At 53.1% G+C, this 26580-nt stretch overlaps 11 non-coding genes across 11 annotated transcripts; all 11 read left to right on the top strand.

The window, feature by feature from the left end:
• Window positions 1-2766: 2766 nt before the first annotated feature.
• trnas-aga (transfer RNA serine (anticodon AGA)) lies at window positions 2767-2848 on the top strand. The gene has a single exon. It is a non-coding gene; the product is annotated as a tRNA-Ser (tRNA).
• Window positions 2849-7371: 4523 nt separating this feature from the next.
• trnas-aga (transfer RNA serine (anticodon AGA)) lies at window positions 7372-7453 on the top strand. Its single transcript has one exon. It is a non-coding gene; the product is annotated as a tRNA-Ser (tRNA).
• Window positions 7454-11592: 4139 nt separating this feature from the next.
• Window positions 11593-11674, top strand: trnas-aga (transfer RNA serine (anticodon AGA)). Its single transcript has one exon. It is a non-coding gene; the product is annotated as a tRNA-Ser (tRNA).
• Window positions 11675-11930: 256 nt separating this feature from the next.
• Window positions 11931-12003, top strand: trnav-aac (transfer RNA valine (anticodon AAC)). The gene has a single exon. It is a non-coding gene; the product is annotated as a tRNA-Val (tRNA).
• Window positions 12004-14251: 2248 nt separating this feature from the next.
• Window positions 14252-14333, top strand: trnas-aga (transfer RNA serine (anticodon AGA)). The gene has a single exon. It is a non-coding gene; the product is annotated as a tRNA-Ser (tRNA).
• Window positions 14334-16970: 2637 nt separating this feature from the next.
• On the top strand, window positions 16971-17052 carry trnas-aga (transfer RNA serine (anticodon AGA)). The gene has a single exon. It is a non-coding gene; the product is annotated as a tRNA-Ser (tRNA).
• A 256-nt stretch (window positions 17053-17308) lies between these two features.
• On the top strand, window positions 17309-17381 carry trnav-aac (transfer RNA valine (anticodon AAC)). Its single transcript has one exon. It is a non-coding gene; the product is annotated as a tRNA-Val (tRNA).
• Window positions 17382-19652: 2271 nt separating this feature from the next.
• On the top strand, window positions 19653-19734 carry trnas-aga (transfer RNA serine (anticodon AGA)). The gene has a single exon. It is a non-coding gene; the product is annotated as a tRNA-Ser (tRNA).
• A 3453-nt stretch (window positions 19735-23187) lies between these two features.
• Window positions 23188-23269, top strand: trnas-aga (transfer RNA serine (anticodon AGA)). The gene has a single exon. It is a non-coding gene; the product is annotated as a tRNA-Ser (tRNA).
• Window positions 23270-23525: 256 nt separating this feature from the next.
• Window positions 23526-23598, top strand: trnav-aac (transfer RNA valine (anticodon AAC)). The gene has a single exon. It is a non-coding gene; the product is annotated as a tRNA-Val (tRNA).
• Window positions 23599-25869: 2271 nt separating this feature from the next.
• trnas-aga (transfer RNA serine (anticodon AGA)) lies at window positions 25870-25951 on the top strand. The gene has a single exon. It is a non-coding gene; the product is annotated as a tRNA-Ser (tRNA).
• Window positions 25952-26580: the final 629 nt, after the last annotated feature.

The raw sequence follows: 26580 nt of genomic DNA on the forward strand, positions 1-26580 counted from the left end.
GATGGACTAGAAATCCATTGGGGATTCCCCGCGCAGGTTCGAATCCTGCCAACAACGAGTAATGTTTGAATGTGCAAGACGACTGCCTAATTTGCAGTTATTAATCATATCCAGTACTGTTTTTCAAAAGTAATCAGTTGGCTTCCCTTGTGGTACATTTTGTATTTTCTACCCAGCATGGTAATACCGATGGATGATTTTTAATTTTACCGCACCAGGACAACTTATATGAAATCACACATTTATTTCTAACATGAATGATTTGAAGATAGGATTTTTTTTTCGTTACGCCCGCCATTTTCAAAGCATGCAAGTTTCTGTAGTGTAGTGGTTATCAAGTTTGCCTAACACGCGAAAGGTCCCCTGTTCGAAACTGGGGGCAAACATGTATTACTGCAATAATATTATTTGGACTTGTAAAACCCCTCTAATCCTCTTCTTGGTGCTCGGCACAGGAAGGTCGACCATCTCTTTCTCGCATTGGGTCTTATGCAGAAATGAATTTCGTTGCAGTTCCACAACTGATTAAAAGCCAGTCATTCCCCATTTACCTAATCTTTCAAATGTCCAACTTTACAGGAAAAAAAGAAACATATTACAGAGATTTTTTACAGGATCTTTTCGTCATGCCCGCCTTTTTCAAAACATGTAAGTCACTAGCTCCACCACCAAACCCCAGCAGCATTAACACCAGACCCCACTAGCTCCACCACCAGACCCCAGGAGCTTCCAACACCAGACCCCACTAGCTCCACCACCATACCCCAGCAGCATCACCAACAGACCCCAGGAGCTTCCACCACCAGACCCCAGGAGCTTCCACCACCAGACCTCAGGAGCTTCCACCACCAGACCCCAGGAGCTTCCACCAGACCCCAGCAGCATCACCACCAGACCCCAGGAGCTTCCACCACCAGACCCCAGGAGCTTCCACCACCAGACCCCAGGAGCTTCCACCACCAGACCTCAGGAGCTTCCACCACCAGACCCCAGGAGCTTCCACCAGACCCCAGCAGCATCACCACCAGACCCCACTAGCTCCACCACCAGACCCCAGCAGCATTACCACCAGAGCCCATCCACCACCAGACCCTACTAGCTCCACCACCAGACCCCAGCAGCATTACCACCAGACCCCATCCACCACAAGACCCCACTAGCTCCACCACCAGACCCCAGCAGCATCACCACCAGACCCCATCCACCACCAGACCCTACTAGCTCCACCACCAGACCCCAGGAGCTTCCAACACCAGACCCCACTAGCTCCACCACCGGACCCCAGCAGCATCAGCACCAGACCCCAGGAGCTTCCACCACCAGACCCCAGGAGCTTCCACCACCAGACCCCAGGAGCTTCCACCACCAGACCTCAGGAGCTTCCACCACCAGACCCCAGGAGCTTCCACCACCAGACCCCAGCAGCATCAGCACCAGACCCCAGCAGCATCACCACCAGAACCCAGGAGCTTCCACCACCACACCCCAGGAGCTTCCATCACCAGACCCCAGGAGCTTCCACCACCAGACCCCTCTAGCTGCACCACCAGACCCCAGCAGCATCACCACCACACCTCAGGAGCTTCCACCACCAAACCCTGACAACAACTGAACAACCTCAAAAACCCGGCTCACCTGGAGCCACCCAAAGACCCGGCTCACCGTCCGAACCCGGGGACCCGCTTTTAAGCCCCCCACCGACCGGCCACTGGAGTGAAAGAGCCAGCCCTTGGGCCTGGAGGACCAGGGCCCTGGTACCATAAACACCCAGACGCTCCTAGCACCATGGACAGCACTCTGTCAGATGCTCAAGCGCATATTGTTTTTTACTCATGTTCTGGTTTCAGGACCACAATAAAAACACAATAAAAGCTGAACAGGGTTCCATGGTGTAATGGTTAGCACTCTGGACTTTGACCCCAGGAGCTTCCACCACCAGACACCACTAGCTCCACCACCAGACGACAGCAGCATCACCACCACACCTCAGGAGCTTCCACCACCAGACCCCAGGAATTTCCATCACCAGACCCAAGGAGCTTCCATCACCTGACCCCAGGAGCTTCCATCACCAGACCCCAGGAGCTTCCACCACCAGACCCCAGGAATTTCCATCACCAGACCCAAGGAGCTTCCATCACCTGACCCCAGGAGCTTCCATCACCAGACCCCAGGAGCTTCCACCACCAGACCCCACTAGCTGCACCACCAGACCCCAGCAGCATCACCACCACACCTCAGGAGCTTCCACCACCAGACCCCAACAACAACTCAACAACCTCAACAACCCGGCTCACCTGGAGCCACCCAGAGACCCGGCTCACCGTCCGAACCAGGGGACCCGCTTTTAAGTCCCCTACCCCCCTCCCCCCCACTGTGTGGCGGAGTCACATCCTGGTTATACAGCAGAGTGGCGCAGCGGAAGCGTGCTGGGCCCATAACCCAGAGGTCGATGGATCGAAACCATCCTCTGCTACTTAAGAGATCCTCTCATACATGAGATGTGAGAGATTAACTGAAATCTATCCAGAGCTTTTTGGAAACAAGAAAGTGGATGTATGATCTATGAACATACTGCACTGACTGTTGATGAAAATGCATTTAATCAAAATGAGGATGAAAATATGTCTCAACCTAATAAAGTAAAACCAACCATTTTAAAATAAAGTAAAACCAACCATTTTAAAATAAAGACTCTAAATTGTCTATTTCTGAAGATTCACACACACACACACACACACACACACACATACACACAGCTGACAGGTTGTTGTGGCCGAGTGGTTAAGGCGATGGACTAGAAATCCATTGGGGATTCCCCGCGCAGGTTCGAATCCTGCCAACAACGAGTAATGTTTGAATGTGCAAGACGACAGCCTAATTTGCAGTTATTAATCCTATCCAGTACTGTCTTTCAAAAGTAATCAGTTGGCTTCCCTTGTGGTACATTTTGTATTTTCTACCCAGCATGGTAATACCGATGGATGATTTTTAATTTTACCGCACCAGGACAACTTATATGAAATCACACATTTATTTCTAACATGAATGATTTGAAGATAGGATTTTTTTTTCGTTACGCCCGCCATTTTCAAAGCATGCAAGTTTCTGTAGTGTAGTGGTTATCAAGTTTGCCTAACACGCGAAAGGTCCCCTGTTCGAAACTGGGGGCAAACATGTATTACTGCAATAATATTATTTGGACTTGTAAAACCCCTCTAATCCTCTTCTTGGTGCTCGGCACAGGAAGGTCGACCATCTCTTTCTCGCATTGGGTCTTATGCAGAAATGAATTTCGTTGCAGTTCCACAACTGATTAAAAGCCAGTCATTCCCCATTTACCTAATCTTTCAAATGTCCAACTTTACAGGAAAAAAAGAAACATATTACAGAGATTTTTTACAGGATCTTTTCGTCATGCCCGCCTTTTTCAAAACATGTAAGTCACTAGCTCCACCACCAAACCCCAGCAGCATTAACACCAGACCCCACTAGCTCCACCACCAGACCCCAGGAGCTTCCAACACCAGACCCCACTAGCTCCACCACCATACCCCAGCAGCATCACCACCAGACCCCAGGAGCTTCCACCACCAGACCCCAGGAGCTTCCACCACCAGACCTCAGGAGCTTCCACCACCAGACCCCAGGAGCTTCCACCAGACCCCAGCAGCATCACCACCAGACCCCAGGAGCTTCCACCACCAGACCCCAGGAGCTTCCACCACCAGACCCCAGGAGCTTCCACCACCAGACCTCAGGAGCTTCCACCACCAGACCCCAGGAGCTTCCACCAGACCCCAGCAGCATCACCACCAGACCCCACTAGCTCCACCACCAGACCCCAGCAGCATTACCACCAGACCCCATCCACCACCAGACCCTACTAGCTCCACCACCAGACCCCAGCAGCATTACCACCAGACCCCATCCACCACAAGACCCCACTAGCTCCACCACCAGACCCCAGCAGCATCACCACCAGACCCCATCCACCACCAGACCCTACTAGCTCCACCACCAGACCCCAGGAGCTTCCAACACCAGACCCCACTAGCTCCACCACCAGACCCCAGCAGCATCAGCACCAGACCCCAGGAGCTTCCACCACCAGACCCCAGGAGCTTCCACCACCAGACCCCAGGAGCTTCCACCACCAGACCCCAGGAGCTTCCACCACCAGACCTCAGGAGCTTCCACCACCAGACCCCAGGAGCTTCCACCACCAGACCCCAGCAGCATCAGCACCAGACCCCAGCAGCATCACCACCAGAACCCAGGAGCTTCCACCACCACACCCCAGGAGCTTCCATCACCAGACCCCAGGAGCTTCCACCACCAGACCCCTCTAGCTGCACCACCAGACCCCAGCAGCATCCCCACCACACCTCAGGAGCTTCCACCACCAAACCCTAACAACAACTCAACAACCTCAAAAACCCGGCTCACCTGGAGCCACCCAAAGACCCGGCTCACCGTCCGAACCCGGGGACCCGCTTTTAAGCCCCCCACCGACCGGCCACTGGAGTGAAAGAGCCAGCCCTTGGGCCTGGAGGACCAGGGCCCTGGTACCATAAACACCCAGACGCTCCTAGCACCATGGACAGCACTCTGTCAGATGCTCAAGCGCATATTGTTTTTTACTCATGTTCTGGTTTCAGGACCACAATAAAAACACAATAAAAGCTGAACAGGGTTCCATGGTGTAATGGTTAGCACTCTGGACTTTAACCCCAGGAGCTTCCACCACCAGACACCACTAGCTCCACCACCAGACAACAGCAGCATCACCACCACACCTCAGGAGCTTCCACCACCAGACCCCAGGAATTTCCATCACCAGACCCAAGGAGCTTCCACCACCAGACCCCAGCAGCATCAGCACCAGACCCCAGCAGCATCACCACCAGACCCCACTAGCTCCACCACCAGACCCCAGCAGCATTACCACCAGACCCCATCCACCACCAGACCCTACTAGCTCCACCACCAGACCCCAGCAGCATTACCACCAGACCCCATCCACCACAAGACCCCACTAGCTCCACCACCAGACCCCAGCAGCATCACCACCAGACCCCATCCACCACCAGACCCTACTAGCTCCACCACCAGACCCCAGGAGCTTCCAACACCAGACCCCACTAGCTCCACCACCGGACCCCAGCAGCATCAGCACCAGACCCCAGGAGCTTCCACCACCAGACCCCAGGAGCTTCCACCACCAGACCCCAGGAGCTTCCACCACCAGACCCCAGGAGCTTCCACCACCAGACCTCAGGAGCTTCCACCACCAGACCCCAGGAGCTTCCACCACCAGACCCCAGCAGCATCAGCACCAGACCCCAGCAGCATCACCACCAGAACCCAGGAGCTTCCACCACCACACCCCAGGAGCTTCCATCACCAGACCCCAGGAGCTTCCACCACCACACCTCAGGAGCTTCCACCACCAAACCCTAACAACAACTCAACAACCTCAAAAACCCGGCTCACCTGGAGCCACCCAAAGACCCGGCTCACCGTCCGAACCCGGGGACCCGCTTTTAAGCCCCCCACCAACCGGCCACTGGAGTGAAAGAGCCAGCCCTTGGGCCTGGAGGACCAGGGCCCTGGTACCATAAACACCAAGACGCTCCTAGCACCATGGACAGCACTCTGTCAGATGCTCAAGCGCATATTGTTTTTTACTCATGTTCTGGTTTCAGGACCACAATAAAAACACAATAAAAGCTGAACAGGGTTCCATGGTGTAATGGTTAGCACTCTGGACTTTGACCCCAGGAGCTTCCACCACCAGACACCACTAGCTCCACCACCAGACGACAGCAGCATCACCACCACACCTCAGGAGCTTCCACCACCAGACACCACTAGCTCCACCACCAGACCCCAGCAGCATCACCACCAGACCCCAGCAGCATCACCACCAGACCCCAGGAGCTTCCACCACCAGACCCCAGGAATTTCCATCACCAGACCCAAGGAGCTTCCATCACCTGACCCCAGGAGCTTCCATCACCAGACCCCAGGAGCTTCCACCACCAGACCCCACTAGCTGCACCACCAGACCCCAGCAGCATCACCACCAGAACCCAGGAGCTTCCACCACCACACCCCAGGAGCTTCCATCACCAGACCCCAGGAGCTTCCACCACCAGACCCCTCTAGCTGCACCACCAGACCCCAGCAGCATCACCACCACACCTCAGGAGCTTCCACCACCAAACCCTAACAACAACTCAACAACCTCAAAAACCCGGCTCACCTGGAGCCACCCAAAGACCCGGCTCACCGTCCGAACCCGGGGACCTGCTTTTAAGCCCCCCACCGACCGGCCACTGGAGTGAAAGAGCCAGCCCTTGGGCCTGGAGGACCAGGGCCCTGGTACCATAAACACCCAGACGCTCCTAGCACCATGGACAGCACTCTGTCAGATGCTCAAGCGCATATTGTTTTTTACTCATGTTCTGGTTTCAGGACCACAATAAAAACACAATAAAAGCTGAACAGGGTTCCATGGTGTAATGGTTAGCACTCTGGACTTTGACCCCAGGAGCTTCCACCACCAGACACCACTAGCTCCACCACCAGACGACAGCAGCATCACCACCACACCTCAGGAGCTTCCACCACCAGACACCACTAGCTCCACCACCAGACCCCAGCAGCATCACCACCAGACCCCAGCAGCATCACCACCAGACCCCAGGAGCTTCCACCACCAGACCCCAGGAATTTCCATCACCAGACCCAAGGAGCTTCCATCACCTGACCCCAGGAGCTTCCATCACCAGACCCCAGGAGCTTCCACCACCAGACCCCACTAGCTGCACCACCAGACCCCAGCAGCATCACCACCCCACCTCAGGAGCTTCCACCACCAGACCCCAAAAACAACTCAACAACCTCAACAACCCGGCTCACCTGGAGCCACCCAGAGACCCGGCTCACCGTCCGAACCAGGGGACCCGCTTTTAAGTCCCCTACCCCCCTCCCCCCCACTGTGTGGCGGAGTCACATCCTGGTTATACAGCAGAGTGGCGCAGCGGAAGCGTGCTGGGCCCATAACCCAGAGGTCGATGGATCGAAACCATCCTCTGCTACTTAAGAGATCCTCTCATACATGAGATGTGAGAGATTAACTGAAATCTATCCAGAGCTTTTTGGAAACAAGAAAGTGGATGTATGATCTATGAACATACTGCACTGACTGTTGATGAAAATGCATTTAATCAAAATGAGGATGAAAATATGTCTCAACCTAATAAAGTAAAACCAACCATTTTAAAATAAAGACTCTAAATTGTCTATTTCTGAAGATTCACACACACACACACACACACACACACACATACACACAGCTGACAGGTTGTTGTGGCCGAGTGGTTAAGGCGATGGACTAGAAATCCATTGGGGATTCCCCGCGCAGGTTCGAATCCTGCCAACAACGAGTAATGTTTGAATGTGCAAGACGACAGCCTAATTTGCAGTTATTAATCATATCCAGTACTGTCTTTCAAAAGTAATCAGTTGGCTTCCCTTGTGGTACATTTTGTATTTTCTACCCAGCATGGTAATACCGATGGATGATTTTTAATTTTACCGCACCAGGACAACTTATATGAAATCACACATTTATTTCTAACATGAATGATTTGAAGATAGGATTTCTTTTTCGTTACGCCCGCCATTTTCAAAGCATGCAAGTTTCTGTAGTGTAGTGGTTATCAAGTTTGCCTAACACGCGAAAGGTCCCCTGTTCGAAACTGGGGGCAAACATGTATTACTGCAATAATATTATTTGGACTTCTAAAACCCCTCTAATCCTCTTCTTGGTGCTCGGCACAGGAAGGTCGACCATCTCTTTCTCGCATTGGGTCTTATGCAGAAATGAATTTCGTTGCAGTTCCACAACTGATTAAAAGCCAGTCATTCCCCATTTACCTAATCTTTCAAATGTCCAACTTTACAGGAAAAAAAGAAACATATTACAGAGATTTTTTACAGGATCTTTTCGTCATGCCCGCCTTTTTCAAAACATGTAAGTCACTAGCTCCACCACCAAACCCCAGCAGCATTAACACCAGACCCCACTAGCTCCACCACCAGACCCCAGGAGCTTCCAACACCAGACCCCACTAGCTCCACCACCATACCCCAGCAGCATCACCACCAGACCCCAGGAGCTTCCACCACCAGACCCCAGGAGCTTCCACCACCAGACCTCAGGAGCTTCCACCACCAGACCCCAGGAGCTTCCACCAGACCCCAGCAGCATCACCACCAGACCCCAGGAGCTTCCACCACCAGACCCCAGGAGCTTCCACCACCAGACCCCAGGAGCTTCCACCACCAGACCTCAGGAGCTTCCACCACCAGACCCCAGGAGCTTCCACCAGACCCCAGCAGCATCACCACCAGACCCCACTAGCTCCACCACCAGACCCCAGCAGCATTACCACCAGACCCCATCCACCACCAGACCCTACTAGCTCCACCACCAGACCCCAGCAGCATTACCACCAGACCCCATCCACCACAAGACCCCACTAGCTCCACCACCAGACCCCAGCAGCATCACCACCAGACCCCATCCACCACCAGACCCTACTAGCTCCACCACCAGACCCCAGGAGCTTCCAACACCAGACCCCACTAGCTCCACCACCAGACCCCAGCAGCATCAGCACCAGACCCCAGGAGCTTCCACCACCAGACCCCAGGAGCTTCCACCACCAGACCCCAGGAGCTTCCACCACCAGACCCCAGGAGCTTCCACCACCAGACCTCAGGAGCTTCCACCACCAGACCCCAGGAGCTTCCACCACCAGACCCCAGCAGCATCAGCACCAGACCCCAGCAGCATCACCACCAGAACCCAGGAGCTTCCACCACCACACCCCAGGAGCTTCCATCACCAGACCCCAGGAGCTTCCACCACCAGACCCCTCTAGCTGCACCACCAGACCCCAGCAGCATCCCCACCACACCTCAGGAGCTTCCACCACCAGACCCCAGGAATTTCCATCACCAGACCCAAGGAGCTTCCACCACCAGACCCCAGCAGCATCAGCACCAGACCCCAGCAGCATCACCACCAGACCCCACTAGCTCCACCACCAGACCCCAGCAGCATTACCACCAGACCCCATCCACCACCAGACCCTACTAGCTCCACCACCAGACCCCAGCAGCATTACCACCAGACCCCATCCACCACAAGACCCCACTAGCTCCACCACCAGACCCCAGCAGCATCACCACCAGACCCCATCCACCACCAGACCCTACTAGCTCCACCACCAGACCCCAGGAGCTTCCAACACCAGACCCCACTAGCTCCACCACCGGACCCCAGCAGCATCAGCACCAGACCCCAGGAGCTTCCACCACCAGACCCCAGGAGCTTCCACCACCAGACCCCAGGAGCTTCCACCACCAGACCCCAGGAGCTTCCACCACCAGACCTCAGGAGCTTCCACCACCAGACCCCAGGAGCTTCCACCACCAGACCCCAGCAGCATCAGCACCAGACCCCAGCAGCATCACCACCAGAACCCAGGAGCTTCCACCACCACACCCCAGGAGCTTCCATCACCAGACCCCAGGAGCTTCCACCACCACACCTCAGGAGCTTCCACCACCAAACCCTAACAACAACTCAACAACCTCAAAAACCCGGCTCACCTGGAGCCACCAAAAGACCCGGCTCACCGTCCGAACCCGGGGACCCGCTTTTAAGCCCCCCACCAACCGGCCACTGGAGTGAAAGAGCCAGCCCTTGGGCCTGGAGGACCAGGGCCCTGGTACCATAAACACCAAGACGCTCCTAGCACCATGGACAGCACTCTGTCAGATGCTCAAGCGCATATTGTTTTTTACTCATGTTCTGGTTTCAGGACCACAATAAAAACACAATAAAAGCTGAACAGGGTTCCATGGTGTAATGGTTAGCACTCTGGACTTTGACCCCAGGAGCTTCCACCACCAGACACCACTAGCTCCACCACCAGACGACAGCAGCATCACCACCACACCTCAGGAGCTTCCACCACCAGACACCACTAGCTCCACCACCAGACCCCAGCAGCATCACCACCAGACCCCAGCAGCATCACCACCAGACCCCAGGAGCTTCCACCACCAGACCCCAGGAATTTCCATCACCAGACCCAAGGAGCTTCCATCACCTGACCCCAGGAGCTTCCATCACCAGACCCCAGGAGCTTCCACCACCAGACCCCACTAGCTGCACCACCAGACCCCAGCAGCATCACCACCAGAACCCAGGAGCTTCCACCACCACACCCCAGGAGCTTCCATCACCAGACCCCAGGAGCTTCCACCACCAGACCCCTCTAGCTGCACCACCAGACCCCAGCAGCATCACCACCACACCTCAGGAGCTTCCACCACCAAACCCTAACAACAACTCAACAACCTCAAAAACCCGGCTCACCTGGAGCCACCCAAAGACCCGGCTCACCGTCCGAACCCGGGGACCCGCTTTTAAGCCCCCCACCGACCGGCCACTGGAGTGAAAGAGCCAGCCCTTGGGCCTGGAGGACCAGGGCCCTGGTACCATAAACACCCAGACGCTCCTAGCACCATGGACAGCACTCTGTCAGATGCTCAAGCGCATATTGTTTTTTACTCATGTTCTGGTTTCAGGACCACAATAAAAACACAATAAAAGCTGAACAGGGTTCCATGGTGTAATGGTTAGCACTCTGGACTTTGACCCCAGGAGCTTCCACCACCAGACACCACTAGCTCCACCACCAGACGACAGCAGCATCACCACCACACCTCAGGAGCTTCCACCACCAGACACCACTAGCTCCACCACCAGACCCCAGCAGCATCACCACCAGACCCCAGCAGCATCACCACCAGACCCCAGGAGCTTCCACCACCAGACCCCAGGAATTTCCATCACCAGACCCAAGGAGCTTCCATCACCTGACCCCAGGAGCTTCCATCACCAGACCCCAGGAGCTTCCACCACCAGACCCCACTAGCTGCACCACCAGACCCCAGCAGCATCACCACCCCACCTCAGGAGCTTCCACCACCAGACCCCAAAAACAACTCAACAACCTCAACAACCCGGCTCACCTGGAGCCACCCAGAGACCCGGCTCACCGTCCGAACCAGGGGACCCGCTTTTAAGTCCCCTACCCCCCTCCCCCCCACTGTGTGGCGGAGTCACATCCTGGTTATACAGCAGAGTGGCGCAGCGGAAGCGTGCTGGGCCCATAACCCAGAGGTCGATGGATCGAAACCATCCTCTGCTACTTAAGAGATCCTCTCATACATGAGATGTGAGAGATTAACTGAAATCTATCCAGAGCTTTTTGGAAACAAGAAAGTGGATGTATGATCTATGAACATACTGCACTGACTGTTGATAAAAATGCATTTAATCAAAATGAGGATGAAAATATGTCTCAACCTAATAAAGTAAAACCAACCATTTTAAAATAAAGTAAAACCAACCATTTTAAAATAAAGACTCTAAATTGTCTATTTCTGAAGATTCACACACACACACACACACACACACACACACATACACACAGCTGACAGGTTGTTGTGGCCGAGTGGTTAAGGCGATGGACTAGAAATCCATTGGGGATACCCCGCGCAGGTTCGAATCCTGCCAACAACGAGTAATGTTTGAATGTGCAAGACGACTGCCTAATTTGCAGTTATTAATCATATCCAGTACTGTCTTTCAAAAGTAATCAGTTGGCTTGCCTTGTGGTACATTTTGTATTTTCTACCCAGCATGGTAATACCGATGGATGATTTTTAATTTTACCGCACCAGGACAACTTATATGAAATCACACATTTATTTCTAACATGAATGATTTGAAGATAGGATTTTTTTTTCGTTACGCCCGCCATTTTCAAAGCGTGCATGTTTCCGTAGTGTAGTGGTTATCACGTTCGCCTAACACGCGAAAGGTCCCCTGTTCGAAACTGGGCGGAAACATGTATTACTGCAATAATATTATTTGGACTTGGAAAACCCCTCTAATCCTCTTCTTGGTGCTCGGCACAGGAAGGTCGACCATCTCTTTCTCGCATTGGGTCTTATGCAGAAATGAATTTCGTTGCAGTTCCACAACTGATTAAAAGCCAGTCATTCCTCATTTACCTAATCTTTCAAATGTCCAACTTTACAGGAAAAAAAGAAACATATTACAGAGATTTTTTACAGGATCTTTTCGTCATGCCCGCCTTTTTCAAAACATGTAAGTCACTAGCTCCACCACCAAACCCCAGCAGCATTAACACCAGACCCCACTAGCTCCACCACCAGACCCCAGGAGCTTCCAACACCAGACCCCACTAGCTCCACCACCATACCCCAGCAGCATCACCACCAGACCCCAGGAGCTTCCACCACCAGACCCCAGGAGCTTCCACCACCAGACCTCAGGAGCTTCCACCACCAGACCCCAGGAGCTTCCACCAGACCCCAGCAGCATCACCACCAGACCCCACTAGCTCCACCACCAGACCCCAGCAGCATTACCACCAGACCCCATCCACCACCAGACCCTACTAGCTCCACCACCAGACCCCAGCAGCATTACCACCAGACCCCATCCACCACAAGACCCCACTAGCTCCACCACCAGACCCCAGCAGCATCACCACCAGACCCCATCCACCACCAGACCCTACTAGCTCCACCACCAGACCCCAGGAGCTTCCAACACCAGACCCCACTAGCTCCACCACCGGACCCCAGCAGCATCAGCACCAGACCCCAGGAGCTTCCACCACCAGACCCCAGGAGCTTCCACCACCAGACCCCAGGAGCTTCCACCACCAGACCTCAAGAGCTTCCACCACCAGACCCCAGGAGCTTCCACCACCAGACCCCAGCAGCATCAGCACCAGACCCCAGCAGCATCACCACCAGAACCCAGGAGCTTCCACCACCACACCCCAGGAGCTTCCATCACCAGACCCCAGGAGCTTCCACCACCAGACCCCTCTAGCTGCACCACCAGACCCCAGCAGCATCACCACCACACCTCAGGAGCTTCCACCACCAAACCCTAACAACAACTGAACAACCTCAAAAACCCGGCTCACCTGGAGCCACCCAAAGACCCGGCTCACCGTCCGAACCCAGGGACCCGCTTTTAAGCCCCCCACCGACCGGCCACTGGAGTGAAAGAGCCAGCCCTTGGGCCTGGAGGACCAGGGCCCTGGTACCATAAACACCCAGACGCTCCTAGCACCATGGACAGCACTCTGTCAGATGCTCAAGCGCATATTGTTTTTTACTCATGTTCTGGTTTCAGGACCACAATAAAAACACAATAAAAGCTGAACAGGGTTCCATGGTGTAATGGTTAGCACTCTGGACTTTGACCCCAGGAGCTTCCACCACCAGACACCACTAGCTCCACCACCAGACGACAGCAGCATCACCACCACACCTCAGGAGCTTCCACCACCAGACCCCAGGAATTTCCATCACCAGACCCAAGGAGCTTCCATCACCTGACCCCAGGAGCTTCCATCACCAGACCCCAGGAGCTTCCACCACCAGACCCCAGGAATTTCCATCACCAGACCCAAGGAGCTTCCATCACCTGACCCCAGGAGCTTCCATCACCAGACCCCAGGAGCTTCCACCACCAGACCCCACTAGCTGCACCACCAGACCCCAGCAGCATCACCACCACACCTCAGGAGCTTCCACCACCAGACCCCAACAACAACTCAACAACCTCAACAACCCGGCTCACCTGGAGCCACCCAGAGACCCGGCTCACCGTCCGAACCAGGGGACCCGCTTTTAAGTCCCCTACCCCCCTCCCCCCCACTGTGTGGCGGAGTCACATCCTGGTTATACAGCAGAGTGGCGCAGCGGAAGCGTGCTGGGTCCATAACCCAGAGGTCGATGGATCGAAACCATCCTCTGCTACTTAAGAGATCCTCTCATACATGAGATGTGAGAGATTAACTGAAATCTATCCAGAGCTTTTTGGAAACAAGAAAGTGGATGTATGATCTATGAACATACTGCACTGACTGTTGATGAAAATGCATTTAATCAAAATGAGGATGAAAATATGTCTCAACCTAATAAAGTAAAACCAACCATTTTAAAATAAAGTAAAACCAACCATTTTAAAATAAAGACTCTAAATTGTCTATTTCTGAAGATTCACACACACACACACACACACACACACACACATACACACAGCTGACAGGTTGTTGTGGCCGAGTGGTTAAGGCGATGGACTAGAAATCCATTGGGGATTCCCCGCGCAGGTTCGAATCCTGCCAACAACGAGTAATGTTTGAATGTGCAAGACGACAGCCTAATTTGCAGTTATTAATCATATCCAGTACTGTCTTTCAAAAGTAATCAGTTGGCTTCCCTTGTGGTACATTTTGTATTTTCTACCCAGCATGGTAATACCGATGGATGATTTTTAATTTTACCGCACCAGGACAACTTATATGAAATCACACATTTATTTCTAACATGAATGATTTGAAGATAGGATTTTTTTTTCGTTACGCCCGCCATTTTCAAAGCATGCAAGTTTCTGTAGTGTAGTGGTTATCAAGTTTGCCTAACACGCGAAAGGTCCCCTGTTCGAAACTGGGGGCAAACATGTATTACTGCAATAATATTATTTGGACTTGTAAAACCCCTCTAATCCTCTTCTTGGTGCTCGGCACAGGAAGGTCGACCATCTCTTTCTCGCATTGGGTCTTATGCAGAAATGAATTTCGTTGCAGTTCCACAACTGATTAAAAGCCAGTCATTCCCCATTTACCTAATCTTTCAAATGTCCAACTTTACAGGAAAAAAAGAAACATATTACAGAGATTTTTTACAGGATCTTTTCGTCATGCCCGCCTTTTTCAAAACATGTAAGTCACTAGCTCCACCACCAAACCCCAGCAGCATTAACACCAGACCCCACTAGCTCCACCACCAGACCCCAGGAGCTTCCAACACCAGACCCCACTAGCTCCACCACCATACCCCAGCAGCATCACCAACAGACCCCAGGAGCTTCCACCACCAGACCCCAGGAGCTTCCACCACCAGACCTCAGGAGCTTCCACCACCAGACCCCAGGAGCTTCCACCAGACCCCAGCAGCATCACCACCAGACCCCAGGAGCTTCCACCACCAGACCCCAGGAGCTTCCACCACCAGACCCCAGGAGCTTCCACCACCAGACCTCAGGAGCTTCCACCACCAGACCCCAGGAGCTTCCACCAGACCCCAGCAGCATCACCACCAGACCCCACTAGCTCCACCACCAGACCCCAGCAGCATTACCACCAGAGCCCATCCACCACCAGACCCTACTAGCTCCACCACCAGACCCCAGCAGCATTACCACCAGACCCCATCCACCACAAGACCCCACTAGCTCCACCACCAGACCCCAGCAGCATCACCACCAGACCCCATCCACCACCAGACCCTACTAGCTCCACCACCAGACCCCAGGAGCTTCCAACACCAGACCCCACTAGCTCCACCACCGGACCCCAGCAGCATCAGCACCAGACCCCAGGAGCTTCCACCACCAGACCCCAGGAGCTTCCACCACCAGACCCCAGGAGCTTCCACCACCAGACCTCAGGAGCTTCCACCACCAGACCCCAGGAGCTTCCACCACCAGACCCCAGCAGCATCAGCACCAGACCCCAGCAGCATCACCACCAGAACCCAGGAGCTTCCACCACCACACCCCAGGAGCTTCCATCACCAGACCCCAGGAGCTTCCACCACCAGACCCCTCTAGCTGCACCACCAGACCCCAGCAGCATCACCACCACACCTCAGGAGCTTCCACCACCAAACCCTGACAACAACTGAACAACCTCAAAAACCCGGCTCACCTGGAGCCACCCAAAGACCCGGCTCACCGTCCGAACCCGGGGACCCGCTTTTAAGCCCCCCACCGACCGGCCACTGGAGTGAAAGAGCCAGCCCTTGGGCCTGGAGGACCAGGGCCCTGGTACCATAAACACCCAGACGCTCCTAGCACCATGGACAGCACTCTGTCAGATGCTCAAGCGCATATTGTTTTTTACTCATGTTCTGGTTTCAGGACCACAATAAAAACACAATAAAAGCTGAACAGGGTTCCATGGTGTAATGGTTAGCACTCTGGACTTTGACCCCAGGAGCTTCCACCACCAGACCCCAGCAGCATCACCACCAGACCCCAGCAGCATCACCACCAGACCCCAGGAGCTTCCACCACCAGACCCCAGGAATTTCCATCACCAGACCCAAGGAGCTTCCATCACCTGACCCCAGGAGCTTCCATCACCAGACCCCAGGAGCTTCCACCACCAGACCCCACTAGCTGCACCACCAGACCCCAGCAGCATCACCACCACACCTCAGGAGCTTCCACCACCAGACCCCAACAACAACTCAACAACCTCAACAACCCGGCTCACCTGGAGCCACCCAGAGACCCGGCTCACCGTCCGAACCAGGGGACCCGCTTTTAAGTCCCCTACCCACCTCCCCCCCACTGTGTGGCGGAGTCACATCCTGGTTATACAGCTGAGTGGCGCAGCGGAAGCGTGCTGGGCCCATAACCCAGAGGTCGATGGATCGAAACCATCCTCTGCTACTTAAGAGATCCTCTCATACATGAGATGTGAGAGATTAACTGAAATCTATCCAGAGCTTTTTGGAAACAAGAAAGTGGATGTATGATCTATGAACTATGAACATACTGGCTGTTGATGCTGACTGTTGATGAAAATGCTGTTGATGAAAATGCATTTAATCAAAATGAGGATGAAAATATGTCTCAACCTAATAAAGTAAAACCAACCATTTTAAAATAAAGTAAAACCAACCATTTTAAAATAAAGACTCTAAATTGTCTATTTCTGAAGATTCACACACACACACACACACATACACACAGCTGACAGGTTGTTGTGGCCGAGTGGTTAAGGCGATGGACTAGAAATCCATTGGGGATTCCCCGCGCAGGTTCGAATCCTGCCAACAACGAGTAATGTTTGAATGTGCAAGACGACTGCCTAATTTGCAGTTATTAATCATATCCAGTACTGTTTTTCAAAAGTAATCAGTTGGCTTCCCTTGTGGTACATTTTGTATTTTCTACCCAGCATGGTAATACCGATGGATGATTTTTAATTTTACCGCACCAGGACAACTTATATGAAATCACACATTTATTTCTAACATGAATGATTTGAAGATAGGATTTTTTTTTCGTTACGCCCGCCATTTTCAAAGCATGCAAGTTTTCGTAGTGTAGTGGTTATCACGTTCGCCTAACACGCGAAAGGTCCCCTGTTCGAAACTGGGCGGAAACATGTATTACTGCAATAATATTATTTGGACTTGGAAAACCCCTCTAATCCTCTTCTTGGTGCTCGGCACAGGAAGGTCGACCATCTCTTTCTCGCATTGGGTCTTATGCAGAAATTAATTTCGTTGCAGTTCCACAACTGATTAAAAGCCAGTCATTCCCCATTTACCTAATCTTTCAAATGTCCAACTTTACAGGAAAAAAAGAAACATATTACAGAGATTTTTTACAGGATCTTTTCGTCATGCCCGCCTTTTTCAAAACATGTAAGTCACTAGCTCCACCACCAAACCCCAGCAGCATTAACACCAGACCCCACTAGCTCCACCACCAGACCCCAGGAGCTTCCAACACCAGACCCCACTAGCTCCACCACCATACCCCAGCAGCATCACCACCAGACCCCAGGAGCTTCCACCACCAGACCCCAGGAGCTTCCACCACCAGACCTCAGGAGCTTCCACCACCAGACCCCAGGAGCTTCCACCAGACCCCAGCAGCATCACCACCAGACCCCACTAGCTCCACCACCAGACCCCAGCAGCATTACCACCAGACCCCATCCACCACCAGACCCTACTAGCTCCACCACCAGACCCCAGCAGCATTACCACCAGACCCCATCCACCACAAGACCCCACTAGCTCCACCACCAGACCCCAGCAGCATCACCACCAGACCCCATCCACCACCAGACCCTACTAGCTCCACCACCAGACCCCAGGAGCTTCCAACACCAGACCCCACTAGCTCCACCACCAGACCCCAGCAGCATCAGCACCAGACCCCAGGAGCTTCCACCACCAGACCCCAGGAGCTTCCACCACCAGACCCCAGGAGCTTCCACCACCAGACCCCAGGAGCTTCCACCACCAGACCTCAGGAGCTTCCACCACCAGACCCCAGGAGCTTCCACCACCAGACCCCAGCAGCATCAGCACCAGACCCCAGCAGCATCACCACCAGAACCCAGGAGCTTCCACCACCACACCCCAGGAGCTTCCATCACCAGACCCCAGGAGCTTCCGCCTCCAGACCCCTCTAGCTGCACCACCAGACCCCAGCAGCATCCCCACCACACCTCAGGAGCTTCCACCACCAAACCCTAACAACAACTCAACAACCTCAAAAACCCGGCTCACCTGGAGCCACCCAAAGACCCGGCTCACCGTCCGAACCCGGGGACCCGCTTTTAAGCCCCCCACCGACCGGCCACTGGAGTGAAAGAGCCAGCCCTTGGGCCTGGAGGACCAGGGCCCTGGTACCATAAACACCCAGACGCTCCTAGCACCATGGACAGCACTCTGTCAGATGCTCAAGCGCATATTGTTTTTTACTCATGTTCTGGTTTCAGGACCACAATAAAAACACAATAAAAGCTGAACAGGGTTCCATGGTGTAATGGTTAGCACTCTGGACTTTGACCCCAGGAGCTTCCACCACCAGACACCACTAGCTCCACCACCAGACGACAGCAGCATCACCACCACACCTCAGGAGCTTCCACCACCAGACCCCAGGAATTTCCATCACCAGACCCAAGGAGCTTCCATCACCTGACCCCAGGAGCTTCCATCACCAGACCCCAGGAGCTTCCACCACCAGACCCCAGGAATTTCCATCACCAGACCCAAGGAGCTTCCATCACCTGACCCCAGGAGCTTCCATCACCAGACCCCAGGAGCTTCCACCACCAGACCCCACTAGCTGCACCACCAGACCCCAGCAGCATCACCACCACACCTCAGGAGCTTCCACCACCAGACCCCAACAACAACTCAACAACCTCAACAACCCGGCTCACCTGGAGCCACCCAGAGACCCGGCTCACCGTCCGAACCAGGGGACCCGCTTTTAAGTCCCCTACCCCCCTCCCCCCCACTGTGTGGCGGAGTCACATCCTGGTTATACAGCAGAGTGGCGCAGCGGAAGCGTGCTGGGCCCATAACCCAGAGGTCGATGGATCGAAACCATCCTCTGCTACTTAAGAGATCCTCTCATACATGAGATGTGAGAGATTAACTGAAATCTATCCAGAGCTTTTTGGAAACAAGAAAGTGGATGTATGATCTATGAACATACTGCACTGACTGTTGATGAAAATGCATTTAATCAAAATGAGGATGAAAATATGTCTCAACCTAATAAAGTAAAACCAACCATTTTAAAATAAAGTAAAACCAACCATTTTAAAATAAAGACTCTAAATTGTCTATTTCTGAAGATTCACACACACACACACACACACACACACACACATACACACAGCTGACAGGTTGTTGTGGCCGAGTGGTTAAGGCGATGGACTAGAAATCCATTGGGGATTCCCCGCGCAGGTTCGAATCCTGCCAACAACGAGTAATGTTTGAATGTGCAAGACGACAGCCTAATTTGCAGTTATTAATCATATCCAGTACTGTCTTTCAAAAGTAATCAGTTGGCTTCCCTTGTGGTACATTTTGTATTTTCTACCCAGCATGGTAATACCGATGGATGATTTTTAATTTTACCGCACCAGGACAACTTATATGAAATCACACATTTATTTCTAACATGAATGATTTGAAGATAGGATTTTTTTTTCGTTACGCCCGCCATTTTCAAAGCATGCAAGTTTCTGTAGTGTAGTGGTTATCAAGTTTGCCTAACACGCGAAAGGTCCCCTGTTCGAAACTGGGGGCAAACATGTATTACTGCAATAATATTATTTGGACTTCTAAAACCCCTCTAATCCTCTTCTTGGTGCTCGGCACAGGAAGGTCGACCATCTCTTTCTCGCATTGGGTCTTATGCAGAAATGAATTTCGTTGCAGTTCCACAACTGATTAAAAGCCAGTCATTCCCCATTTACCTAATCTTTCAAATGTCCAACTTTACAGGAAAAAAAGAAACATATTACAGAGATTTTTTACAGGATCTTTTCGTCATGCCCGCCTTTTTCAAAACATGTAAGTCACTAGCTCCACCACCAAACCCCAGCAGCATTAACACCAGACCCCACTAGCTCCACCACCAGACCCCAGGAGCTTCCAACACCAGACCCCACTAGCTCCACCACCATACCCCAGCAGCATCACCACCAGACCCCAGGAGCTTCCACCACCAGACCCCAGGAGCTTCCACCACCAGACCTCAGGAGCTTCCACCACCAGACCCCAGGAGCTTCCACCAGACCCCAGCAGCATCACCACCAGACCCCAGGAGCTTCCACCACCAGACCCCAGGAGCTTCCACCACCAGACCCCAGGAGCTTCCACCACCAGACCTCAGGAGCTTCCACCACCAGACCCCAGGATCTTCCACCAGACCCCAGCAGCATCACCACCAGACCCCACTAGCTCCACCACCAGACCCCAGCAGCATTACCACCAGACCCCATCCACCACCAGACCCTACTAGCTCCACCACCAGACCCCAGCAGCATTACCACCAGACCCCATCCACCACAAGACCCCACTAGCTCCACCACCAGACCCCAGCAGCATCACCACCAGACCCCATCCACCACCAGACCCTACTAGCTCCACCACCAGACCCCAGCAGCATCAGCACCAGACCCCAGGAGCTTCCACCACCAGACCCCAGGAGCTTCCACCACCAGACCCCAGGAGCTTCCACCACCAGACCCCAGGAGCTTCCACCACCAGACCTCAGGAGCTTCCACCACCAGACCCCAGGAGCTTCCACCACCAGACCCCAGCAGCATCAGCACCAGACCCCAGCAGCATCACCACCAGAACCCAGGAGCTTCCACCACCACACCCCAGGAGCTTCCATCACCAGACCCCAGGAGCTTCCACCACCAGACCCCTCTAGCTGCACCACCAGACCCCAGCAGCATCCCCACCACACCTCAGGAGCTTCCACCACCAGACCCCAGGAATTTCCATCACCAGACCCAAGGAGCTTCCACCACCAGACCCCAGCAGCATCAGCACCAGACCCCAGCAGCATCACCACCAGACCCCACTAGCTCCACCACCAGACCCCAGCAGCATTACCACCAGACCCCATCCACCACCAGACCCTACTAGCTCCACCACCAGACCCCAGCAGCATTACCACCAGACCCCATCCACCACAAGACCCCACTAGCTCCACCACCAGACCCCAGCAGCATCACCACCAGACCCCATCCACCACCAGACCCTACTAGCTCCACCACCAGACCCCAGGAGCTTCCAACACCAGACCCCACTAGCTCCACCACCGGACCCCAGCAGCATCAGCACCAGACCCCAGGAGCTTCCACCACCAGACCCCAGGAGCTTCCACCACCAGACCCCAGGAGCTTCCACCACCAGACCCCAGGAGCTTCCACCACCAGACCTCAGGAGCTTCCACCACCAGACCCCAGGAGCTTCCACCACCAGACCCCAGCAGCATCAGCACCAGACCCCAGCAGCATCACCACCAGAACCCAGGAGCTTCCACCACCACACCCCAGGAGCTTCCATCACCAGACCCCAGGAGCTTCCACCACCACACCTCAGGAGCTTCCACCACCAAACCCTAACAACAACTCAACAACCTCAAAAACCCGGCTCACCTGGAGCCACCCAAAGACCCGGCACACCGTCCGAACCCGGGGACCCGCTTTTAAGCCCCCCACCAACCGGCCACTGGAGTGAAAGAGCCAGCCCTTGGGCCTGGAGGACCAGGGCCCTGGTACCATAAACACCAAGACGCTCCTAGCACCATGGACAGCACTCTGTCAGATGCTCAAGCGCATATTGTTTTTTACTCATGTTCTGGTTTCAGGACCACAATAAAAACACAATAAAAGCTGAACAGGGTTCCATGGTGTAATGGTTAGCACTCTGGACTTTGACCCCAGGAGCTTCCACCACCAGACACCACTAGCTCCACCACCAGACGACAGCAGCATCACCACCACACCTCAGGAGCTTCCACCACCAGACACCACTAGCTCCACCACCAGACCCCAGCAGCATCACCACCAGACCCCAGCAGCATCACCACCAGACCCCAGGAGCTTCCACCACCAGACCCCAGGAATTTCCATCACCAGACCCAAGGAGCTTCCATCACCTGACCCCAGGAGCTTCCATCACCAGACCCCAGGAGCTTCCACCACCAGACCCCACTAGCTGCACCACCAGACCCCAGCAGCATCACCACCAGAACCCAGGAGCTTCCACCACCACACCCCAGGAGCTTCCATCACCAGACCCCAGGAGCTTCCACCACCAGACCCCTCTAGCTGCACCACCAGACCCCAGCAGCATCACCACCACACCTCAGGAGCTTCCACCACCAAACCCTAACAACAACTCAACAACCTCAAAAACCCGGCTCACCTGGAGCCACCCAGAGACCCGGCTCACCGTCCGAACCAGGGGACCCGCTTTTAAGTCCCCTACCCACCTCCCCCCCACTGTGTGGCGGAGTCACATCCTGGTTATACAGCAGAGTGGCGCAGCGGAAGCGTGCTGGGCCCATAACCCAGAGGTCGATGGATCGAAACCATCCTCTGCTACTTAAGAGATCCTCTCATACATGAGATGTGAGAGATTAACTGAAATCTATCCAGAGCTTTTTGGAAACAAGAAAGTGGATGTATGATCTATGAACTATGAACATACTGGCTGTTGATGCTGACTGTTGATGAAAATGCTGTTGATGAAAATGCATTTAATCAAAATGAGGATGAAAATATGTCTCAACCTAATAAAGTAAAACCAACCATTTTAAAATAAAGTAAAACCAACCATTTTAAAATAAAGACTCTAAATTGTCTATTTCTGAAGATTCACACACACACACACACACATACACACAGCTGACAGGTTGTTGTGGCCGAGTGGTTAAGGCGATGGACTAGAAATCCATTGGGGATTCCCCGCGCAGGTTCGAATCCTGCCAACAACGAGTAATGTTTGAATGTGCAAGACGACTGCCTAATTTGCAGTTATTAATCATATCCAGTACTGTTTTTCAAAAGTAATCAGTTGGCTTCCCTTGTGGTACATTTTGTATTTTCTACCCAGCATGGTAATACCGATGGATGATTTTTAATTTTACCGCACCAGGACAACTTATATGAAATCACACATTTATTTCTAACATGAATGATTTGAAGATAGGATTTTTTTTTCGTTACGCCCGCCATTTTCAAAGCATGCAAGTTTTCGTAGTGTAGTGGTTATCACGTTCGCCTAACACGCGAAAGGTCCCCTGTTCGAAACTGGGCGGAAACATGTATTACTGCAATAATATTATTTGGACTTGGAAAACCCCTCTAATCCTCTTCTTGGTGCTCGGCACAGGAAGGTCGACCATCTCTTTCTCGCATTGGGTCTTATGCAGAAATGAATTTCGTTGCAGTTCCACAACTGATTAAAAGCCAGTCATTCCCCATTTACCTAATCTTTCAAATGTCCAACTTTACAGGAAAAAAAGAAACATATTACAGAGATTTTTTACAGGATCTTTTCGTCATGCCCGCCTTTTTCAAAACATGTAAGTCACTAGCTCCACCACCAAACCCCAGCAGCATTAACACCAGACCCCACTAGCTCCACCACCAGACCCCAGGAGCTTCCAACACCAGACCCCACTAGCTCCACCACCATACCCCAGCAGCATCACCACCAGACCCCAGGAGCTTCCACCACCAGACCCCAGGAGCTTCCACCACCAGACCTCAGGAGCTTCCACCACCAGACCCCAGGAGCTTCCACCAGACCCCAGCAGCATCACCACCAGACCCCACTAGCTCCACCACCAGACCCCAGCAGCATTACCACCAGACCCCATCCACCACCAGACCCTACTAGCTCCACCACCAGACCCCAGCAGCATTACCACCAGACCCCATCCACCACAAGACCCCACTAGCTCCACCACCAGACCCCAGCAGCATCACCACCAGACCCCATCCACCACCAGACCCTACTAGCTCCACCACCAGACCCCAGGAGCTTCCAACACCAGACCCCACTAGCTCCACCACCAGACCCCAGCAGCATCAGCACCAGACCCCAGGAGCTTCCACCACCAGACCCCAGGAGCTTCCACCACCAGACCCCAGGAGCTTCCACCACCAGACCCCAGGAGCTTCCACCACCAGACCTCAGGAGCTTCCACCACCAGACCCCAGGAGCTCCCACCACCAGACCCCAGCAGCATCAGCACCAGACCCCAGCAGCATCACCACCAGAACCCAGGAGCTTCCACCACCACACCCCAGGAGCTTCCATCACCAGACCCCAGGAGCTTCCGCCTCCAGACCCCTCTAGCTGCACCACCAGACCCCAGCAGCATCCCCACCACACCTCAGGAGCTTCCACCACCAAACCCTAACAACAACTCAACAACCTCAAAAACCCGGCTCACCTGGAGCCACCCAAAGACCCGGCTCACCGTCCGAACCCGGGGACCCGCTTTTAAGCCCCCCACCGACCGGCCACTGGAGTGAAAGAGCCAGCCCTTGGGCCTGGAGGACCAGGGCCCTGGTACCATAAACACCCAGACGCTCCTAGCACCATGGACAGCACTCTGTCAGATGCTCAAGCGCATATTGTTTTTTACTCATGTTCTGGTTTCAGGACCACAATAAAAACACAATAAAAGCTGAACAGGGTTCCATGGTGTAATGGTTAGCACTCTGGACTTTGACCCCAGGAGCTTCCACCACCAGACACCACTAGCTCCACCACCAGACGACAGCAGCATCACCACCACACCTCAGGAGCTTCCACCACCAGACCCCAGGAATTTCCATCACCAGACCCAAGGAGCTTCCATCACCTGACCCCAGGAGCTTCCATCACCAGACCCCAGGAGCTTCCACCACCAGACCCCAGGAATTTCCATCACCAGACCCAAGGAGCTTCCATCACCTGACCCCAGGAGCTTCCATCACCAGACCCCAGGAGCTTCCACCACCAGACCCCACTAGCTGCACCACCAGACCCCAGCAGCATCACCACCACACCTCAGGAGCTTCCACCACCAGACCCCAACAACAACTCAACAACCTCAACAACCCGGCTCACCTGGAGCCACCCAGAGACCCGGCTCACCGTCCGAACCAGGGGACCCGCTTTTAAGTCCCCTACCCCCCTCCCCCCCACTGTGTGGCGGAGTCACATCCTGGTTATACAGCAGAGTGGCGCAGCGGAAGCGTGCTGGGCCCATAACCCAGAGGTCGATGGATCGAAACCATCCTCTGCTACTTAAGAGATCCTCTCATACATGAGATGTGAGAGATTAACTGAAATCTATCCAGAGCTTTTTGGAAACAAGAAAGTGGATGTATGATCTATGAACATACTGCACTGACTGTTGATGAAAATGCATTTAATCAAAATGAGGATGAAAATATGTCTCAACCTAATAAAGTAAAACCAACCATTTTAAAATAAAGTAAAACCAACCATTTTAAAATAAAGACTCTAAATTGTCTATTTCTGAAGATTCACACACACACACACACACACACACACACACATACACACAGCTGACAGGTTGTTGTGGCCGAGTGGTTAAGGCGATGGACTAGAAATCCATTGGGGATTCCCCGCGCAGGTTCGAATCCTGCCAACAACGAGTAATGTTTGAATGTGCAAGACGACAGCCTAATTTGCAGTTATTAATCATATCCAGTACTGTCTTTCAAAAGTAATCAGTTGGCTTCCCTTGTGGTACATTTTGTATTTTCTACCCAGCATGGTAATACCGATGGATGATTTTTAATTTTACCGCACCAGGACAACTTATATGAAATCACACATTTATTTCTAACATGAATGATTTGAAGATAGGATTTTTTTTTCGTTACGCCCGCCATTTTCAAAGCATGCAAGTTTCTGTAGTGTAGTGGTTATCAAGTTTGCCTAACACGCGAAAGGTCCCCTGTTCGAAACTGGGGGCAAACATGTATTACTGCAATAATATTATTTGGACTTGTAAAACCCCTCTAATCCTCTTCTTGGTGCTCGGCACAGGAAGGTCGACCATCTCTTTCTCGCATTGGGTCTTATGCAGAAATGAATTTCGTTGCAGTTCCACAACTGATTAAAAGCCAGTCATTCCCCATTTACCTAATCTTTCAAATGTCCAACTTTACAGGAAAAAAAGAAACATATTACAGAGATTTTTTACAGGATCTTTTCGTCATGCCCGCCTTTTTCAAAACATGTAAGTCACTAGCTCCACCACCAAACCCCAGCAGCATT

This window comes from Cololabis saira, unplaced genomic scaffold, assembly GCF_033807715.1.
Source record: "Cololabis saira isolate AMF1-May2022 unplaced genomic scaffold, fColSai1.1 scf051, whole genome shotgun sequence".
Classification (NCBI taxonomy): domain Eukaryota; kingdom Metazoa; phylum Chordata; class Actinopteri; order Beloniformes; family Belonidae; genus Cololabis; species Cololabis saira.